Consider the following 19,683-nt stretch of genomic DNA (forward strand, 5'->3'; position numbering starts at 1 on the left):
TATGTTGCGATAGATGCCGAAGGGAGGAAACGTAAAGTCGCATGTATACATTATTTTACCTACACCTTTTATTTAACTTTTTTTTTCTCTACATTTGTAATTACCCGTTCTTGAGTTGCCTAGATATCAGTGGTGGTTCGCAAACCTACGGAAAAACATTAAAAGGGCTGTGTGTGTGCAATACTATGGTGCAGCTTTCTTTTCATGATTTACCTAAAATAAATGTGACATTAAATGATATATTTTTAATTGGATGCTCTGTACTACTGATTCTGTTTTAATATTAGTAATTTTTGTCATTTTGTGTAAATATTCACTTTATATTTCTCATGCTCATATATTTAACATAAGTATCAATTTAAACAAAAATACGAATACATATTGTTCGTGTCCTCATTAGGATTACGTATAGTTTAAAAAAAATCAAATTTCTCTTTTAATCTGCTTTGAAGTGCCATCTAATTATTTCGCAATCACATTAGCGGGGCTCTCCCCCCCCCCCCCACACACACACACAATAGGCCAGTCTCACCGCCTACCTGGTGGGGGCTCCGCTGTAACTTGATTAAATTAAGTAATTGTGCTGAATGAAGGGGATCGCAATTTTATGGCTGCTTGAGCAGCACCTGAACTGGCTCGTCTGCCCACACACGGCGAGGGGGACAATGCCAGGGGCCGGGGTTGTGAGAAGGGACGGGGCTAGCCTCGGTGCGGGACTGTTGGCACATACCTGCCAGAGGCCGGCAAGCGCGCGAGCGAGGGCGCGCCACGCACCGGAGTGAGTACGGATCGCTCAATGTTTGCATAATTTCGACATCTGTTGTGAGGTCGCCGGGTGTTAGTGAAGCTCAGCGCTCGCCGTTCTGCCTTTTGGCGCTATATGCAGACAGCACTTAATATCGTGTGTAATACTTTATACTGGTGCACAGTCAATGATCTCAACAATGTGAGCATGAAGAATTTGCTTTCTATGCATTTATTATTGCCATTTGATGTTATACCGAAATAGTGCCTGGAAGCGCAGAGCGCTTTGGAGCCTACTTTTCTTTTTCTTAATAACAGCTTTCACTTAAACATTAGGTATTGTACACAACACAGGAGTGTGGTGTGAGTTTAATTCAGACAGAACACCATACAGTAGTTTTTTGTATGGACTGTTGACCTTTTGCTATTGGAGGCTTAGGAAGATAGGACGATTTGAGCAGCGTTTTGCCGTCGTTTTTTTTCCTATTATGAAGCAGAGAATGAATCTGGGGTGGGGAGCTGTGTGCACGTGATGTGGAGAAAGACTGCATCTGAGGAGCCCACTTCTTGCGAGACCATGAATCAAATGCACAGGGCGCTCACGCTGTTCCGTGTGTGAGAGAGAGGTTCCCCATGACAGGTCATTCATTGCTTTTACACTTCAGTTCTTGTGGGCGTGGATTCATGATGAGACTTTCAGTGTAGGGCGATCTGATATTAAAGAGGCGAGGCTCACTCGCCATCTCGCACCTGAAGATGGAGCAATATGAGATCATCAGATAAAATTAATTTGCCGAAGATCACACAATGCATTTTAGTGTGGATGGCTGGGGGAGACACATATGAACTACTCACACCACCAGATCGTATTTGCCATGAATGTCTAGAGAGGATAATTATGTTCACAAACTACTTCATTCCAGTAGGGGCAGGTCCCATATTTTGGAGAGTAAACTAGTCTCTCCCGGGTCGGGTGCAATCCCGCCACAGCGCCGTTCAGTCCTGTCTGGCACTCTGGATATGGATTCACGGGTACTCTGGGTAAAGCCGACCACCCTCCCTATGCAGTATTTTAGTGGGAAATTGCTGAGAATGAAGAATGGTTGCACTTCTCTTTTTTGTTTGTTTTATAAAGCGCAAAGTCAACCCGAAGGCATCGGAGCGCTTTACATGATGAGCACCAGTTAAGTTACACAAGGGCACATTCATTTTTGGTAGGCACAGGGAGAATACGTGATTTTCCCAGAATTCCAGGATGTTGAGCCGATGGCAAGACCCGAACCTGGCTCCCCAGCTTCAAAGTAGGCAATTCTGGCCGTTAGGCCACAGCCTCTGCACACTTGTCTGATGTGTAAGACACGCTCAGGAAAGCTTGAAATGTTCTCTGGCTCACTGAGGAAGGTGAATAAGGCAGACTTCAGTTCAAGCATAGAAGTATTTTACTGGTCAGTCCCTTCTGTTTTTTATTTACCAAACCACACACACTGAAACCCAGGCTGGAGCCCATTATTATAATGTTTCAACAATATTGCTGCATGATGTGATATTATCAGTTCAAAATTCTTCTCCGTTCGTCTTGTCACATTTGATTTGATTCTAAGGTTTCTACAGTGCGAATACTGGAGCACTGGCCTGGTTTGGTTGTACCGTGCCTGCCTCATCAGTAGTAGCATGCTAGGCTGAGGTTTGGCTCCGAACAACCCGGTTTGGTGTGCATGTTGAGATTTGGTGATATGTGAGCGCTTGCACGCTTCTGTGACGTTGCTACTGTGTAGCGCTTTTTGCTCCCACAAGGTCACCTCAAACGACTGGGAGAAGTAGAGGAAAGATAAGAAAATGGAAACCAGGACGGTTGGAACTAAATATTGTGATCTCACAGTTAAGAATTGTTGGGCTAATGTAATAATGTCACATAATTCTGCACTCTTTCATTTTATAACACAATCTCACTCTTACTAGCAGTTAAGACCACATAGCCATATTTATGTATGTAGCGTGCGTAGTAAATTTCCTTTGCACACAACAAATGCAGGTACCTTTGTTTTGTTTCTCGAAAATAGCAAGAAAGTGGGCAGCGTATGCAAGAGTTTCTGTTGGAACCTTTTTGGGGTTCCAACGCAAGACCAGAACCAAACCTCAGGTTGCAGCCCTTTGGCACCACTTTGAACCAGCCGAGAGAAAGAGCTGTAGAGCCAGGGAAGACAACCCGCAAGTCAACAACAGCCACCGCTTTTCATTCTCATTGTGAAGCTGTCAATGGTGACTCCCCGTACAGCTGAACCGAATCAGCTGATTGGCAAAGGCAGATCTGCCCCATTTTGAAAATACAGTTTTGTGTTGTCCGCATCGGCGTTGAATCGGAGGAGGCCATTCGTCGCTTGGAGGCACACGTTGAAAGGCAGAGTTGGCAGAGATCTGCTTTGAGGTATTCAACATGCAACAGAGAAGTCAAAGTTGTTGGTGGTCTTAGCTTCAGCCTCTAGATTTGGGGCATCAATGTCAAACATAACTGCTCTGAGATGGCGGCTTCTTTAAATGTTGCCATTCGAGTAGGGCATGGCCATTTAAGCCCACAATGGACATGCCATCGTGTTTAGATGAAGTTTTGTATTGTACCGTTTTTCTTCTCTGCTCGTCACACTAAGATGTGCTGTAAAGCTGTCTGCTCGCTGGTCCTCCATCAAGGGCAAGGACTTCTAGTGTAAGACCAAGGACATTGGGGTCGAGTGAGAGGATGTGGTGCTGCAGCAAGTAGGGCAACGGGTAACCTAATGGTCTTTCCCACCTATCCTCAATATCTATATCTAGTTATCAGTGGGCATAAGAAAGGGACAGTACCCAGTTCTCCCCACCTCCAGCATCGCTTGAGGGGACAATCTGCAGATGTAACTTCATGACAGGGTCCAGGGACATTTACTGGTTTCAATCATGATGTGATGTAAAACATTTTATAAGTATGTACAGTTGAAGTTATGCTCGTTATTGTTTGAAATTGGGAATCTAAAAGGAATTTCTATTAGCCACTTGAACAAAATTGCAAGAATACAGGTAAATGTTGATTAGAAGAACATACAGGGTTTAGTGCGCACCCACTACTTAAAATTGGTTGGCTTTTGTGTCATATTCATTCACCTGCTTCTTATTTATGTCCCAGCTTGTCAGTCTTGTGTTTGTCTCGCCTATGGAACATTGCCTCTTCACCAGCACTTTTGATTGGCTTGCTTCTGTGCCTCCAGTGCGTTCTTTTCAAGCACTACTTTTTTCTTCTCGGGTAATCACTCCATGGACATGCATGTTTTATCCAGCTGTCTACATCATGTACTTCGCTCCCACCGCACTCAGTGTTGCTCTCTTGTCTGTGTGCGTCTCCCCTCCCTCTCCATGTTGCACTTGCCCTCCTGTACTCCCCTCATTGCTCTTTCACCCATGTGCTTTTCCCCCCCACTCCATGTTGCTTTCTTGCCAATTGCTTCTCCTTCCGCCTTCCGCCCTCCGCCCTCTGTGTTCCTTTCCCTACCCACATCCTCCTTTCTCACCCGTTGCTTCTCGTCCTCACCCCTGTAGTCCCCCATTGCCTGCTCGTGCATGTACTTATCCCTCAATCACTCCATGTTGCTTTCTCGTCAGTTTTTCTCCTCCCCACCACACGTGCACTCTGTGTTGCTTTTGTCCCCCTGAAGTGCCATGTTTTGCGTCAACAGCGTGTTTCTTTCTCCCTCCCTCCCTCCCCCGTGTTGCTTCCATACGCCCACATTTTAAAAACATTTTTAGAATTTTTTTCTTTTTTGTTACTGATCCAACTTGGATCAGTAACTAAACTGAAAACAACCACCCGCATATTTTTAGGTCGAGCTTGGGCAGCGCATGCGCTGCTCTCAGAGGCATGCTGTATTTTAGTATTGACTTGAATCTCCACCCACTCTCCTCCCATATTTTCATTGGCTTGTGTCATTGTCCTTTGTAAATGCTGGCTTCTGATTCATTGATAAGCTTGTTAGTCCCTCCTTAGTACCACCAAGTCTTCATTTGTACCCTCCCATGAGGACTGGCTCTATTACTTCTGTTGTTACACGGTATGTCTTATTTAGTCTGTAGTTACCAACCAAAAGGGCAGCCCTAAGACCTGAACCTGGGGCAAAATAAAGATATTTAGTCTGGAAACACGATTTTCTTTAAGGAGTTTCTCCTTCTGCAGGCACAAAATGCTTTTCTGCAACATTCAGTGTGCCATGCGTGCTTTCACTTTCCAAGCAGCCCGGGACAATGGCGGTTGCGTCTTTGAAATGAAATAGGTCTCGCGTTTACAAGAGTTTGAGCTATTGGCATTGTAAATGACAATGCCTTTCATTTATGCGTTAATTATCATAACAGATAAAGAAAAGGCATTGCAAATGTTTGTTTTTAGGTGCCTGCACTCATGGTGCGAGCGCCTACAAAATGGCTCGAGCGACCACGTCAAAGGCCTTTTTTTTATTCTTTAGCCATGCTGAAGAGCATCCCAAATGCTGTGCACCGTGCTAAAAACCATTGGCAGAGCTAATGGGTCCTAAAGGCAAGGCCAATGCTTGCTACAGAAAGGGCTTTCACAGTAATGACACTTATTCATAATGTCTGGAAATCAGCCCAGCCCCTCTCCCAAATTGCATTTTTAGCTATGGTTGTTTTGAGTCTTTGAGAAATGGACTCTGCCATTTTATACAAGAAGTTCAAACCTCAGCCATAGTCGGTCACGAGCATTGCTACGGAAGTTTTTAAAATGCACCTTTTACCATTACTCTAGCCCTAAAGAAGTAAAAGAAAATGCCCCGGCTGGGGCACTGGAGCCAAAAGAGAATACCGATGGCTAAATTACTCTCAGAGGATGTATTTGTAATAAGTTAATGAAACAAACATTGTTAGCAAAATGTTCAGGGCTATAAACTGTTTTGGTCCACCAAAAGTTTCAGATTGTTAACTGTTTTAGACCAGAAACAGTTTTGGACCGTTACATTGTTTTGGAGTTTCAACTGTTTTAGACCGTTAACTTTTCTGGACAATCTAAGAGTTTTGACTCTTAACTGTTTGGGATTATACCAGCAGTTTAAGACCCATACCCATTTTGGACTAGCAGCAAGTTTGAACCAATAAACAAACTTCTGTTTGATTCTGAGCAGTTATGGACCATGAATCAATCAATCAATCAGTTAATTTGTAAAGCGCACTACTTACCCGCAAGGATTTCAAGGTGCTGGGGGGGGCGGGGTGCTGCTGCTACTGGTCGAAAAGCCAGGTCTTGAGTCGTCTCCTGAAGGTCAGCAGGTCTTCGGTTTGTCATAGGTTGGGGGGGAGGGTGTTCCAGGTCTTGGCGGTGCGGTGGGAGAAGGACCTGCCTTCGGATGTGGTTCTACGGATGCGCGGGACCGTGGCCCGGGCGTGGTCGGTGGAGCGGAGTTTCCTGTTGGGTACGTAGAAGGAGAGTCGACTGTTGAGATAGGCTGGGACGGTTTTGTGGAGTGCCTTGTGTGCGTGGATCAGGAGCTTGAAGGAGATACTTCTGTTGACGGGGAGCCAGTGCAGGTTAATCAGGTGGGGGTGATGTGGTCGCGGCGCGGGACGTCGAGGATCAGGCGTGCAGAGGCGTTCTGGATTCTTTGCAGTCTGTTGATGAGCTTGGTTGGGGCTCCGGCATAGAGGGCGTTTCCGTAGTCGAGTCTGCTGCTGACTAGGGCCTGGGTGACTGTTTTCCTCGTGTCTGTCGGGATCCATCTGTAGATCTTGCGGAGCATGCGGAGGGTGTTGAAGCAGGTAGAGGAGACTGCGTTGACTTGTTTGGTCATGGTGAGTTTTGAGTCGAGGATGACTCCCAGGTTGCATGTGTGGTTGGTAGGAGCCGGGGGTGTCCCCAGTGATGCGGGCCACCAGGAGTCTTCCCATGCTGAGGGGTTGGGCCCGAGGATGAGGATCTCCATCTTGTCTGTGTTCAGCTTAAGTCGGCTTTCCTCCATCCAGTCGGTGACAGCCTTCATTCCCTGGTGGGGGTTGGATTTGGCAGTGAGGGGGTCCTTGGTGAGGGAGAGGATCAGCTGCGTGTCGTCAGCATAGGAGATTATGTTGAGGTCGTGCTGTCGGGCAATGCGTGCGAGTGGTGCCATGTAGACGTTGAACAGCGTCAGGCTGAGGGAGAATCCCTGCGGGACGCCGCAGATGGTCTCGGAGGCTTTGGACCGGAACGGGGGGAGGCGGACTCTCTGAGTTCTGCCAGAGAGGAAGGAGGTGGTCCAGTCGAGGGCCTTGTCTCAGATCCCTGCGTCGTGGAGGCGGGTGCATAATGTGCGGTGGCAGACAGTGTCGAAGGTGGCGGAGAGGTCCAGGAGGATGAGGGCCGCTGTCTCGCGGTTGTCTAGCAGGATCCTGATGTCGTCTGTGGCGGCGATGAGGGCAGTCTCGGCACTGTGGTTGCTGCGGAATTCTGATTGGGAGGGGTCCAGGATGCTGTTGTCTTCGAGGTGACGGGTGAGATGGATGTTAACTATCTTCTCGATGACCTTTGCGGGGAACGGAAGCAGGGAGATGGGCTGGAAGTTCTTGAGGTCGCTCGGGTCCGCCTTGGGTTTCTTCAGTAGGGCGTTGATCTCAGCATGCTTCCAGCTCTCGGATGGTAGCGGTCTTGAAGGAGAGGTTGATGACGTTGCGCAGGTGGGGTGCGATGGAGCTGCCGGCTTTGTTGAAGATGTGGTGTGGAAGAGGGTTTGACGGGGAGCCGGAGTGGATTGTGCCCATGGTCTTGATTGTGTCCTCGATGCTCACGTTGGCCCAGGTTGTCAGGTAGTCGTGGTCGATGGGGTGCGGTGGGTCCGGCGTGCCGAGGCCTGTAGGGGTCGTTCGGGGGTTGAAGCTGTCATGGATGTCGGTGATTTTGCGGTGAAAGAAGGTGGCGAGGTAGTCGCACAGGGCTTGCAATGGCCGAATGTCGTTGGCGCTGGAGCTGGGGTTGGAGAGTTCCTTCACGACGTTGAAGAGCTCCTTGCTGTTTTGTGCATTGTTGTCGAGGCGGTCTTTGAAAGAGGTCCTTTTGGCGGTCCTGATGAGGTGGTGGTGGTTGCGGATGGCGTCTTTGTGGGCAGCACGACTGTCCGGCGTCTCCTTGCTGTGCCATTTGTTCTCCAATTTCCGGCAGGTGCGCTTTGATGCTAGGAGTTCCGGGGTGAACCAGCTGGCTCTCTTGCTGGTGTCTCTGTTGGTTGGCTTTTTCAGCGGGGCTAAGGTGTTGGCGCAGTCGTCCATCCAGCGTCTGAGGATGCGTGCACCATCGTCAGGGTTGGTGGAGTTGAGTGCGAGGTTTGTCTGTAGTTGTTCTTCAGTGACTTTGCCCCAGCAGCGGCGGGGGATCTGTAGGGTGCGGTGGTGAGTGAGGGGTTTTCAGAAGGTGAAGTGGATGCAGTGGTGGTCTGTTCAGGTGAGTTCGGAGTCATGGCTGAAGGCGACGTGGGGGCTTGAGGAGAAGATGGCATCGAGCGTGTGACCAGCGATGTGGGTCGGCGTCGTGACAAGCTGTTTTAGTCCGAGGTTGGTGAGGTTGTCGATCAGGGTGGATGAGTTGCTGTCGTTGTTGTCGTTGTTGTTCTCCAGATGATAGTTCAGGTCTCCGAGGAGGATGTAGTCGGTGAAGGTCAGCGCGTGCGTGCTGATGAAGTCGGCGATGGAGTCGCAGAATTGTGGTCGGGGTCCGGGCGGTCTGTAGACGAGGGTGCCTCTTAGGGTGGTCTTGGGGTCCGTGTGGATCTGGAACTGCATGTGTTCGGCGGTGCTGAGAGTGTCGTTGGTGTTTGTTGAGACCCTGATGGTGTTCTTGTGGACAATGGTGATTCCTCCTCCGGCTCCGTTGGTGCGGTCTCTGCGGATGATCTTGTATCCGTCGGGGATGGCTATGGTGATGTCTGGAGAGGAGGCTTCATTCATCCAGGTCTCGGTCAGGAAGGCGACGTCCGGAGATGCGGTGTCGAGTAGGTCCCAGAGCTCGACGGCGTGTTTGCGTGTGGAGCGGGTGTTGATCAGGATGCATCTGAGCTGGTTGGGTTACGTCGTGGCGGGTGTCTCGGTGCCTTCGAGGCAGGAGAAGCTGCAGTCCCGGCAGGCGAAGGGACCGTGGGTGCGCTTCGGGGTGGCCTTGCAGCAGGTGTGGGTTCTTCCAGAGTTGAGAGCAACGAGGGTGCTGGCGTCGTAACGGAGGCGGTCTTCATGGCTGGTGCGGGGGCCAGGGGTTCTGGCGCTGGGCGCGGTCCAGGCGCGGACGGGCTTGCCTTAGGGGTGGCCGCACAGCGGCCACCATATATGGGGAGGTGGGGAGGGAGGAGCAGCTGGGAGGCGGAAGGCGGGTGGCAGGGCAGCGAATGGGCACGGAGGGGGCGGGGCCGCAGGGAATGCAGCGGCGGGGACGGGAGCAGGGAAGCGAAGCAGTCGCAAGGTAGGAAAACAAGGCAAAAAGGGGTACAGAAGCAGAAAAGGGGGCACAGCAGCAACTGGACAGATGGGCAGGGGGCACAGAGCAGAAAGGTCGCAGCAGGGGCGGGAGGCAGATGAGGTACAGAGGGAGAGAACCGGGCAGTCGGGGCACAGAAGTAAAAGAGGTCACAGCGGCGAGCGGGGGGCAGGGGGGTACAGAAGAGGAACAGGTGTACAGAAGGAGGGCAGAGGAGTACAGAAGAGAGACGGGCAGACAGAATACAGGCACAACAGAGAGTAGATATAAACCTAAGGCCACCACTGGCCACCAGGGATGAGGTGCAGGTGGTAGCCTGCCGGTGGTTGGAGGTCCTCGACTTCAGCGGCGGCAGCAGGCGGCAGCAGGAACGCAGGCGGAGCTGCAGCGGGGGGGAGCGACCTACCAGGCAAGGTCAAGGGTCGTTCTGCTTTGGAATGCGCCTGCCTTGTTTGGGGAATTATCTGTTTATTAACATGAATATAAGCTGATGAATCACTTTATTTGAAATCTGGCATATCAGATTTATTGTTTAAAAAGCTGCAGCCAGTCTCCATTGTGACCTTTGTGAAATCTCAATTTTGTTTGTGCATAGTTTGGAATCATTTTGACTGAGTATTCAATTCTAGCCTACATCATGTGATATTTGTTCTTGCAACTAGGCCAGGACATGTTAACTAATCAGTCATGTGTGATCTCAAGACAGGTGTTCTATATACTTTTAAGTAGTGTGAAATATTCAGAAAAATTGGAAATTAAGAAAAAAAAATAAGAATTAAAAAAAGTTCTTGTAAAAAATCCAAGTGCTCTCTCATCATGTTGGCACGGCGTACCTGAATGATTCAGCTGTTAGATATACAGGTTTTATTTGGAAGTATATTTTACATAAGTTGCTGAATAGGTTGTATGATGGAACCCGGCATGCATTTACCCCGCATGCCTTTACAACGCAGTCACTACCCCGACATCGAAATTACTACACGTTATTTTACCAAGCAAGTCATTACAACGACTTGCTTTAGGGGGCGCTGTACTTTGGAATAGTATAATTACTGTTCCAACTCAAGTCTACGCAACAGTAGGGAAGGTGTTGGACTTAGGAATACAAAGCCAGTCCAACAGCGCGCCCCTTAAAACAAGTCGCTGTACTGGCTTGTGTGGTAAAGTAACACGTGGTAACGTCGCAGTTGGGGTAGTGACTGCGTTGTAAAGGCAAGTCGCTGTTGTGAGTGCAAGGTAAAGGATCTTTCCCTGCTGAAGGCTCACAGAATTCTAATTGTGTGAAAGTCACATCATCTGTTGTAGTTCCCTCACCACAGTTCTGGCACTGTCATGGGAATGGCCATTTTTAGGTCTCGCCTGACCCAGCGCATGCGCTGGTCTGGCGAGACATTTTGTGAGGGCTCCAAAAAGTGCTACCAGGCCAGCCTATGGCTACAGTGCATGTGCGCGGGCGCGCACGTCGTGCTTTACCGTGATTACTTTCACTTTCGCTTTGATGTTCTCCGTGAGGCTTCAATAGATTGCAGCAGTTAAAACAAGCATTGGCATAGCCAATAGGTCTCGCTTTTGGGACTTTATAAGTATTTAGTTATGCAACTGTTGCATGGCTAAACACTTATAAGGTCCAAAAGGCGAGACCTATTGGCTATGCCAATGCTTGTTTTCACTGCCAAGAGTAACTTACGGATGCAGAAGTTGTGCATGCTTAGATAAGGTATGTATATGTAGATCACACCTCCAGATGTTTCTGGCATTATCAGCTTCTGCCAAGTCTTGACTGGCTGCATTTTCCATGAGTAAATTACACCACCTCATTGATTGGTCACCATTGCTTTGCAATGTTCAATGCATTGTTAGCTATGTAGGGTACTGCCTCTCAGCCATTACTTTGGAACAATGGCATCCCCGAGGATATTTCTTATTTTCTAAACATGGTGCTACACAGGTGCAATTTTTATATGCAACTATTATTTTGTATTTAAATTGGTTTTATTAAAATTCCCACCATGTTCTAAAACAAGGAAGCCTTGCGGCACTGGGCTTTTTGTAGGCCACATTTAGACCCCTTTCCAGTTTGATAAATATTGAGACCAGTTAATGTGACCTCTTAAAATGTTAGGAGTTCATCAGTTGTGAGGCTTATCCTCCTTTTTGTCCTGCCTACATTTACTGCCCGGCCAAGGCCTGGAGCTGAAGTAGGAAGCCCTCTCACCTGCATTACATTTGCAGTGAATGGCAACAAGAAGACTACAGTCCATTAACTTGGTCCACTGAGCAGTTTGACCTGAACATGTGCCCAGGATGAAAGTAAAATTCCATTAGTGGGCATTTGAAGGAATCTAGTTTCTATTCCAGACATAATATAAGTATTACTTTAATGTTCCCTCTCACTTACACTGTTTCATGGTCTGAGCTCTCTAATTATAGAAGGAAAGGCACGCCCACGGACAATGTTGCCCTGTCAATCATTCTCCCATTTTGAAGTGGGTATAATCTGCTGAAATATCCTTCATATTATGTGGTGGACTTCTTTCCACTCTCGTGCAGTAAGTACTTTGTGCTGAAATGGCTGCTATCATGAACCAAATGTGAGAACTGTTTTTTAGATCTAATGTTAGCCAAGACCATTTGACTCTGTTAGAATTGTATACATTATATATTTACTTAGAGGTGCTTTCTGCCAGCCCTCTTTATCGACTGGCCTTTTGTGTCATTCACATTTTTCTTCCGCCTAATATAGTGTGCTTTATGGGGCAGCAGGACAGCCCACTTCATCCATTGGCCGACTTTACTGTGAGTGACTGCATTCTGTCCTATCACAAGAAGCACATCCACACACAAAGTAGTTCTTTTAAGTCCCAGAGACTCCTACAACAGCAATGGGTGCTTTTTCAGACCAAAAGATATTATTACTTTTAGACAATAAAAAAAATCAACAAGAGACTGGTTTCCCTCAAAATAACAGTCTGGAAAAACCATAACAAAACAAGGATTGACAAATCCCAGAAAGCGTACAGCCAGTATCCTATTTATTGGCTTTGCCAGTGCTTGTTTGTATTTAGGAAGTACATTTGCTCATCAGTGCCGAGGATGTTTTGTGTTGAGGTACTCTGTGTGCAGTGCTTTATTAGTTAAAAAAAAAGAAGTGAAGGAGGCAAAAGGTTTTCTTAAGAGTCCCTTTTCCTTTGGCACTTCCGAGAGAATGTTTTGCCAAACACCAGGCAACCTAGTTTGATTCTATCTCCTGCCTCTTTCTTCCCCAATCCCTCACTTCCTGTCTCTTTATCTTACTCTTGCAGGTTCTTTTTACCTCCCCCATCTCCAGTTGTTACTGTTTTTCTATCTTTCTCTTTCTCCTTCCACCCATTTTCTGCCTCTCTCGCTTGCTCTTGGTCAAAGTCTAATGATGAAAAGTAAATCCCAACTTGTTCCCACCACCTGAACACTGGTACAAATTAAGCACTTGGTTTATGGTGTTTGGTTGGCAGCATCCCAGCATGACACCGAGCAGGCGATTAAATGTCACTAGTTTTGTCAGGATGGATGACAGTGTCTTAACGTCCCTACTGATGTGTCACCTAAGCGATCAAACAAGGTATTCATTGAAAGCCAACCCACAAAGCTGTAATATGGCAATTGATGATGCTGATGATTATTATTATTATTATTAATATTAATTAATGGGAGAGGATATTGCCTAACGGCTAGAGCGGTCGACCTCAAAGCTGGGGAACTGGGTTCGAGTCTCGGCAGGGATGATCAATATCCTGTGATTCTGGGCAAATCTTTTAATCTTCCCGTGGCTAACAAAAATGAATGTGTCCGTCTGTAATACAACTGGTGCTCATGTAAAGCACTCTGATATCTTCGGGGTGAGTTTGCGCCATATAAAAGTCTAAAAAAAAATAAAAAAATAATAGCTGCAGTCTATTAGTTACCAGAAATTACTATTACTAATGACTTTAAAAGTATGTAATGCTGATATGGTCTTACTGAGAGGCAAACCTGTTCCGTCTTTTGTGTACGCTTGTTTGCAGCAGATGCATTCACCTGCTGAGCTGTCCTGGCTGTGAACGTTCATAGTTTTGCAAAGCAGAACATAGTAGACATCAAAAATGGGGTCAGAGGCACTAATCTCTTGGGTGGGTGGACAGTGTACAACAAGGCCCCGCCCTCTGGAAAGCATTTCTACTTCCCCTTCAACATGAACCCAACCAGTGATGCTCAGAGGTCACTGAAGACCCACCTGTTCAAGGTCTGCTTGCGGTTCTTGGGTTTCTGAGCTACTCATTGGTGGATCCCAGCCGCACCCACCTCCTTCGCTCAACCTTTGCCTTTCCTCAGTGCTCAGCATTGGCTGGCAATCCAGCGGTACAAGTGCTCCACAAATAACAACCATTGGCAAAACTTGTGGATCTGGCATGCAGTTTGATTCTTGGCTAAAACATTTAAAAAAGCCTGCTCTGGAAAAAAATAAAACAAACAAGCACTGGCAATGTTAATAGGTCTGCCTAGTCAGGGCCGGGTTTAGTGCGGTGCAACCGGTGCAGCTGCACCTGGCGCTGACTTTGGTGGGTGGTGCTGTGTTTAAAAATAATGTATGGGTTTAAAAGCATGTGAACTTCCTTGTGCGTCCAGCACTTTCAGGCAACAATACAAATTTCAAGTATACAGTGTACCTTTGGGATGTGAAATAGTCCCTCCTGCATTACCATGCTGGCCAATAGGATGAGGTGAGAGAACAATCAGTCCTCATGGCAGAACCGAATTGCACTTTACATATATTTTAAAGTATTGGTACAATAGTTGTTAAGAAAGTATGCTGACCTGAAAAGAAATACAATTAAATAAATGAGGCAAACCAGGGTAAAGGAGGTAAAAGGTATTTACCATAAAATGATATGGAGTGCACTGTTCATTGTGTTAGTCACATCATTACATATGCATTGTTTTACATAAACATTTTGCTCACCTTGTAGGGTGCAGCGGTCATGCCCATGTGCTGAATGTACCCCGTGGTGCAACTCCTACGAACGTGTATAATAAGCCAAAATCTATTTGAATCTTATTATTTTGCTCTGTGATTTCTTCCCACCTTCAGCAATTAGAAGCCGCATTCGTGAAGCGACCATGAAAAGCGCTTAGAGGGCCTCATAGAAGCGCTTGAGTTGGTTTCCCTCGCCTCATAGTATCTTAGCCGCATGGAATTAACAAAACAGAGAAAGCCAGTGAGAGCATAATGAATAAAAGACAAAGTAGGGCCAACAGGAAGGTTTGATGATCTCAAAATTATAAAACCAAATAATTTGAGTAATAAAGCACATTCAATCAAAGAAGAGCTAATGACAACCCAGAGCTATGATGTCATTAGAGCGCATTAAAAAGGCTCCTTTATAGCATCTGCTCGCCTTTGGCGAATGGAGACGTTGGGTGGACACCCGTGAAAGCGCATGGACTGGACATCCCTGGTCCTGGAGAACTGCTCACCGTAGATGCAGGAGGATTGCAGTCATAGAGCAACTCTTGCCGGTGGCTGCAGGTGGTGGGCACCAGCACCCATTTTTACTTCCGACACATCATCAGAGTTGGAGTCAGACAGTGGTTAATTTGTAAAACAAATAAGTGCTGGGGCTCTCGTCAGGAGTCAGCTTGCAGCAGCCCATTTCTCTTGTTTGTGCCGCCTAAAACCGAGTCGACTACTAACCATGAAAGTGGGGAGAGAATGTGGCATAATGGCCAGAGCTGCCGACTTTGGAGTTGGGGAATCAGGCTCGAGTTTCAGCATTGGCTCAACATCATGTGATTCTGGGCAAATCACTTAATCTCCCCGTGCCTACCATAAATGAATGTGAATGTGAATGTGGCTCATGAAAAGCACAATTGTTGATGATTTACTGCTGGTGCTGAGCACCGGAAACCACAGGATCAAATTAAACACTAGACCCAGAGCAAGAACGAAAAAGGGAGAAATTAAGAGGAAGAGAAAGATAGGAGAGGCATGGATAAAAAAATCTGCAAGAGTGAGAAGAAAAGACAGCAAGTGTGGAGTGGTGGAAGAAAGAGGCAAAAGATAAAGTCAAGACTAGTCAACCTTGGCCTTCGGCGCCGCTGTCGCCGCCACAACAAGTACTCACTCTGCACTTGATTGCCCCACTAACCCCGATATTAGAGAAACCCAAGTATTACTTGGAGAATTTCGAGAAGGCTGCAGCATCTACCAAATGTACAAGCATTTATGATGTGTTTTCTTTTGATTTAATGTAAGACATTCATTCACTCTTTTTTTTTCTGGAGTTTTATATAGTGCGAACATGACCCGGTATCGGGTATCAGAACGCTTTACATAGCACCAGTTGCGTTACATGAGGACACATTCATTTTTGCTAGGCACAGGGAGATTTAATGATTTGCCCAGAATCACAGGATGTTCAGTGTCATTGCAGAGACTTGAACCCGGTTCCCCAGATTCAAGGTCGACCTCCCTAGCCGTTAGGCCAACTCCTCTCCCCAGCTTAACAACTTCACTTTTTTGCTTCCCCATAGGAAGCCCCTGAAATATTTCCCTTCAACTTCACATTAAGGCCTCAGCTCTGGTATGAATAGTGCACACGCAGAATTCTAGGCTCTATGGTATCTGCCGGAAAGACAACAAGCATTGGCATAGCCAATAGGTCTCGCCTTTGGGACCTTATAAGTGTTTAGCCATGCAATAGTTGCATAACTAAATACTTATAAGGTCGTGAAAGTGATTGCGATCACGTTGAAACATCAATAAAGTGAAAATATTCGCGGTAAAGCGCGGCACGCGCGCGCGCCCGCGCACATGCACTGTAGCTCCAGGCTGGCCTGGTAGCACTTTTTGGAGCCCTCTCAATAAGTCTCGCCAGAGCAGCGCATGCGCTGCGTCAGGCGAGACCTAAAAACTGCTTGTTGGAGCAGTTTTGAACATGGCAGCTTTAAAACCCCAGAATTCATTGAGGCAGGGTCAGTGTGAGAGGGTCTCAAGCAGGGCTTTATGTGAGATGAATTAAGTGGGATAGACCCTGTAAGGGTGGGGCCTATATAAGTAAGGGCATGGCTTAAACATATACACTATAACGTGTGTAGAGTGCCACCCTACCACACATTTGCATTGAATCACAACTGCAACTGGCATACGAGACCATTGCTCTGTCGCTTTGCAGAGAGGCTAAGGATTGGATGGCCACATATTCTGCACACTTTGATGCCCCTGACAGGCACTGATAAACAAGCACTGCCTACAGCCACAACTCAATTGTAACCCGCTAAAAACGTCTGTATGCGACTCAATTCATATTATGTACTAGATAATAGTAATATGTTGCCTCGAAAAAAAAAAGCGTAACCCAACATCCTGGTAAGCAGAGACTCAAGGGAAATGCAAGATTTAGTAAAATCATTGTGAAACATAAGCAGGAACGACGTGGATTACCTGAGAGTTTTTTTACACTCATCGTTCAGAAATTGATCAGTGATTTTGCATGAAAAGTTAAGGGCATGAATACAGGGCCCAAAAGGGACCCTTTTCACTGTCTGTTTTAAATTACTGCCAGGTCTGAGACCCGAAGGGTCCCAGAGCACTTAAAGCTGTGATCGCACGTAAAAGTCAGTGGTACCATACCTACCTAGAGGTGCCCTCCTCCAGCAGCTGGTATTTCTGGGTCCCACCTCTGGTTTGAGTATGGCATAATGTTCTGTTAAATGGAAGTTATTTTGCATTGAATGCAACACAGGTTAAAACTCCTCAGGCCAACTTGCCCAGTATGTAAGTGGACCATTTAACTATATGGGTTTAACTCTATTGTAATCTGGGGTTTGTCATAACAACTGAGGGAGGGTGCTGTAGCTATGAAACCGGATTAATTGTAATCTGGGGATTCTCGTAATAACATAGGCAGGGTGTTCCAGCTGTGATCTCTCATGACTCCCAGTAGCCGGATCCTTGTTCCGAAAACGTCAAGTGCATTGTGGTTGCTAATTTATGGTTGAGTGTACCAAAAACCTCTTCTCAGTGTGCACATGTCTCCTTGCCTTCCTTGGCGACTACTATAGACATTTTAATGCTGACTTGGCTAGAGGTTAGTTTGAAAAGGTAATTTTTGGTGGGAGTTTTAGATAGCACAAACTCGACCCGAAGGTATCAGAGCGCTTTACATGAGCACCAGTTGCATCGCAGATAGACACATTCACTTTGTTAGGCACGGTGAGATTAAGTGATTTGCCCAGAATCACAGGATGTTGAGCGGCGCCGCCGAGACTTGAACCTGGTTCCCCAGCTTTGAGGTTGACCACTCGATGTCTTTTACACTCTATGGAAGCTAACCCACATGGCTTATAGATCGGTCCCATAACCTGGCACTGTCTCCTATTTGCGTTCATCAATACTGGTCCCATTTGTGCTCCTTATAGGGAAGAGGGTCCAATGACCAGCGAGAGATTCACTCTCCAGGCGAAGGAAGAGAAAGGCCTTCCTTCAGCGGTGGAGGCTGTAGCCCTGACTCCCGATAACAGAGATTGTTGGTTATGTGTGGGCAGTGCTTAGTTTGTGAAAGAATAAGTGCTGGTTGCCAAATATCAAGGCTGCGTAGTCTTCATTCCATCTCGAACCTCTTTCTTCCACCATCATGCAATCCCTGCCTCTTTATTTCACTCTTAAATGTTCTTTTTCATCCCTGCAATATTTTTGCATCTTTCTCTCCTTCCTCCTTTTGTGTTTTTCTCCCTCTTCCTCTGGGTCAGTCTGAGGGAAAGTAAGTGCTGGTCCCCAAAAATGAGTGTACCCCCCCCCCCACACACAACCACCCTCTCAAATTAATCACCTGATTAAGAGGACATGTTCCTTCCTGTGACCTCCCCCAGTTTCTGAAAGAGAATGCATGCAGTGTCACAACTTTATATTTTCACTGGTGAATGTGGACATTCAGTAAGAATTCAGCATTGTCATTACTTATAATGTAACTGCAGACGTCAACGGTAAGGACAATATCAGACACAAGTGCTTAAGAAGCACCCTTGGTTTGCATTGTACCTCTGGTTGTTGAGTATTGCTGTCAGAGTGAGTCCTTTGCTCCCTGAAATGTAAATTTTCTGCATAAAAATGTCAATTAAAATGAGGTTCCTTTTTGATATACTGCATTATATAAACAGAGTATATACATAAACAGTGCTCAGTTCTGTATTTGGAATGAAAAAATGTCTTGATCCAGTCCAAACTCATACTTTCTAGCAAACTCAGCACATCACACATATCTTTGCAAACACACTTATTGACTCCCAGCGAATCAAGTACTTTAAACAATAATAAGCATGACCTCAAAGCTCCAATTTCATTGGTGCCCCAGAAATCAGCTTATCACTAGGCTTTTGTTTTCAGTTACACACTACACCTTCCATCATCAGTAGTTATCACGCGTATCCAAGCTTTTGTTATATGTAGCTTCATGACCAATGCGGGCCCTTGACCAGAAGCCCCTCTCCTCCTAGGAAGGTGATCATAGAAAAGTCAGGATTTCAACACCAGGATCTCATGATGCATGCAGTTGATGATTGGATATAAGACATACATAGGCGTAAATAAATGGAGCTTTGGGAAAGTTCCACTGCCTTATATCCCAAAAGGGATGGATCTATGGACATTTCTGGGTTTAGAAAAGTTCACTGGTGTCCATGCCACTACTAGGCAAGTGGTAGGAATTACAGAGAGAAAGAGCACAGTATTACAATTGCTTGACCTTGACTTGACCGAGGGAGAACAATAGAGAGAGTTAATAAAACAACCTTTTTGGCTAATAGAGCTAACTTTTACCCTGAAGGACAGTCTTTGCATTGGCAGAATCTGCACATAAGAGGGAGAGGAAGGTAATATTTTCAACCCAATAACAGCATTCAGCAACTTCTAAGTATCTTCAGATTCAAATAGACAGATCCTATGTCCTTTTATTGACTTATCTGCCATAAAATATATATCCAACAGTGCTTTTCGATTACCAATGGGTTGCTACATTTTAAATATGTATTTTCTGAACAATGCGTCATTCTTTCAGCACTAGAATGGAGGGGCCAGGGGAAGAATCTGAATGATAAGAAACTAATGGACCCAATAAACATAAAAAGAAATTCTTACATACTTTACTATTTTATTGTAAAGATTTTTCTGATCTACGTGCAAACACTAATTAATTATCCATGTAATAAGAGATTTGTATTGTGCACTAATCTGGTTCTCATTTATTTTGTTTTAGTTTCGATCCAGTATAGTTACTGTATTGAGAGAGATCTATTTGTATTTTCTCAGACTCTTGTTATGGCTTGTTACTGTGTGGAGTATGCTCTTTAGCGATGTAATGTGGAGGTGGGATGCCGATGAGCATTTGTCACTATATGGAGGATGCTCTTCACTGGTGTAGGGTGGATGTCTGTAATGCCGGAGAGTACAGCTTTGCCACTCTATCGATATG

The 19,683-nt window shown here is 46.2% G+C and overlaps 1 protein-coding gene across 2 annotated transcripts in view; it reads left to right on the top strand.

Annotated features, from left to right (window-relative positions):
- Window positions 1-19,683, top strand: part of EYA2 (EYA transcriptional coactivator and phosphatase 2) — a 310,430-nt gene that overhangs the window by 79,587 nt on the left and 211,160 nt on the right. The window lies entirely within an intron of this gene.

The sequence above is a fragment of the Triturus cristatus genome, chromosome 7, assembly GCF_964204655.1.
Source record: "Triturus cristatus chromosome 7, aTriCri1.1, whole genome shotgun sequence".
NCBI lineage: Eukaryota > Metazoa > Chordata > Amphibia > Caudata > Salamandridae > Triturus > Triturus cristatus.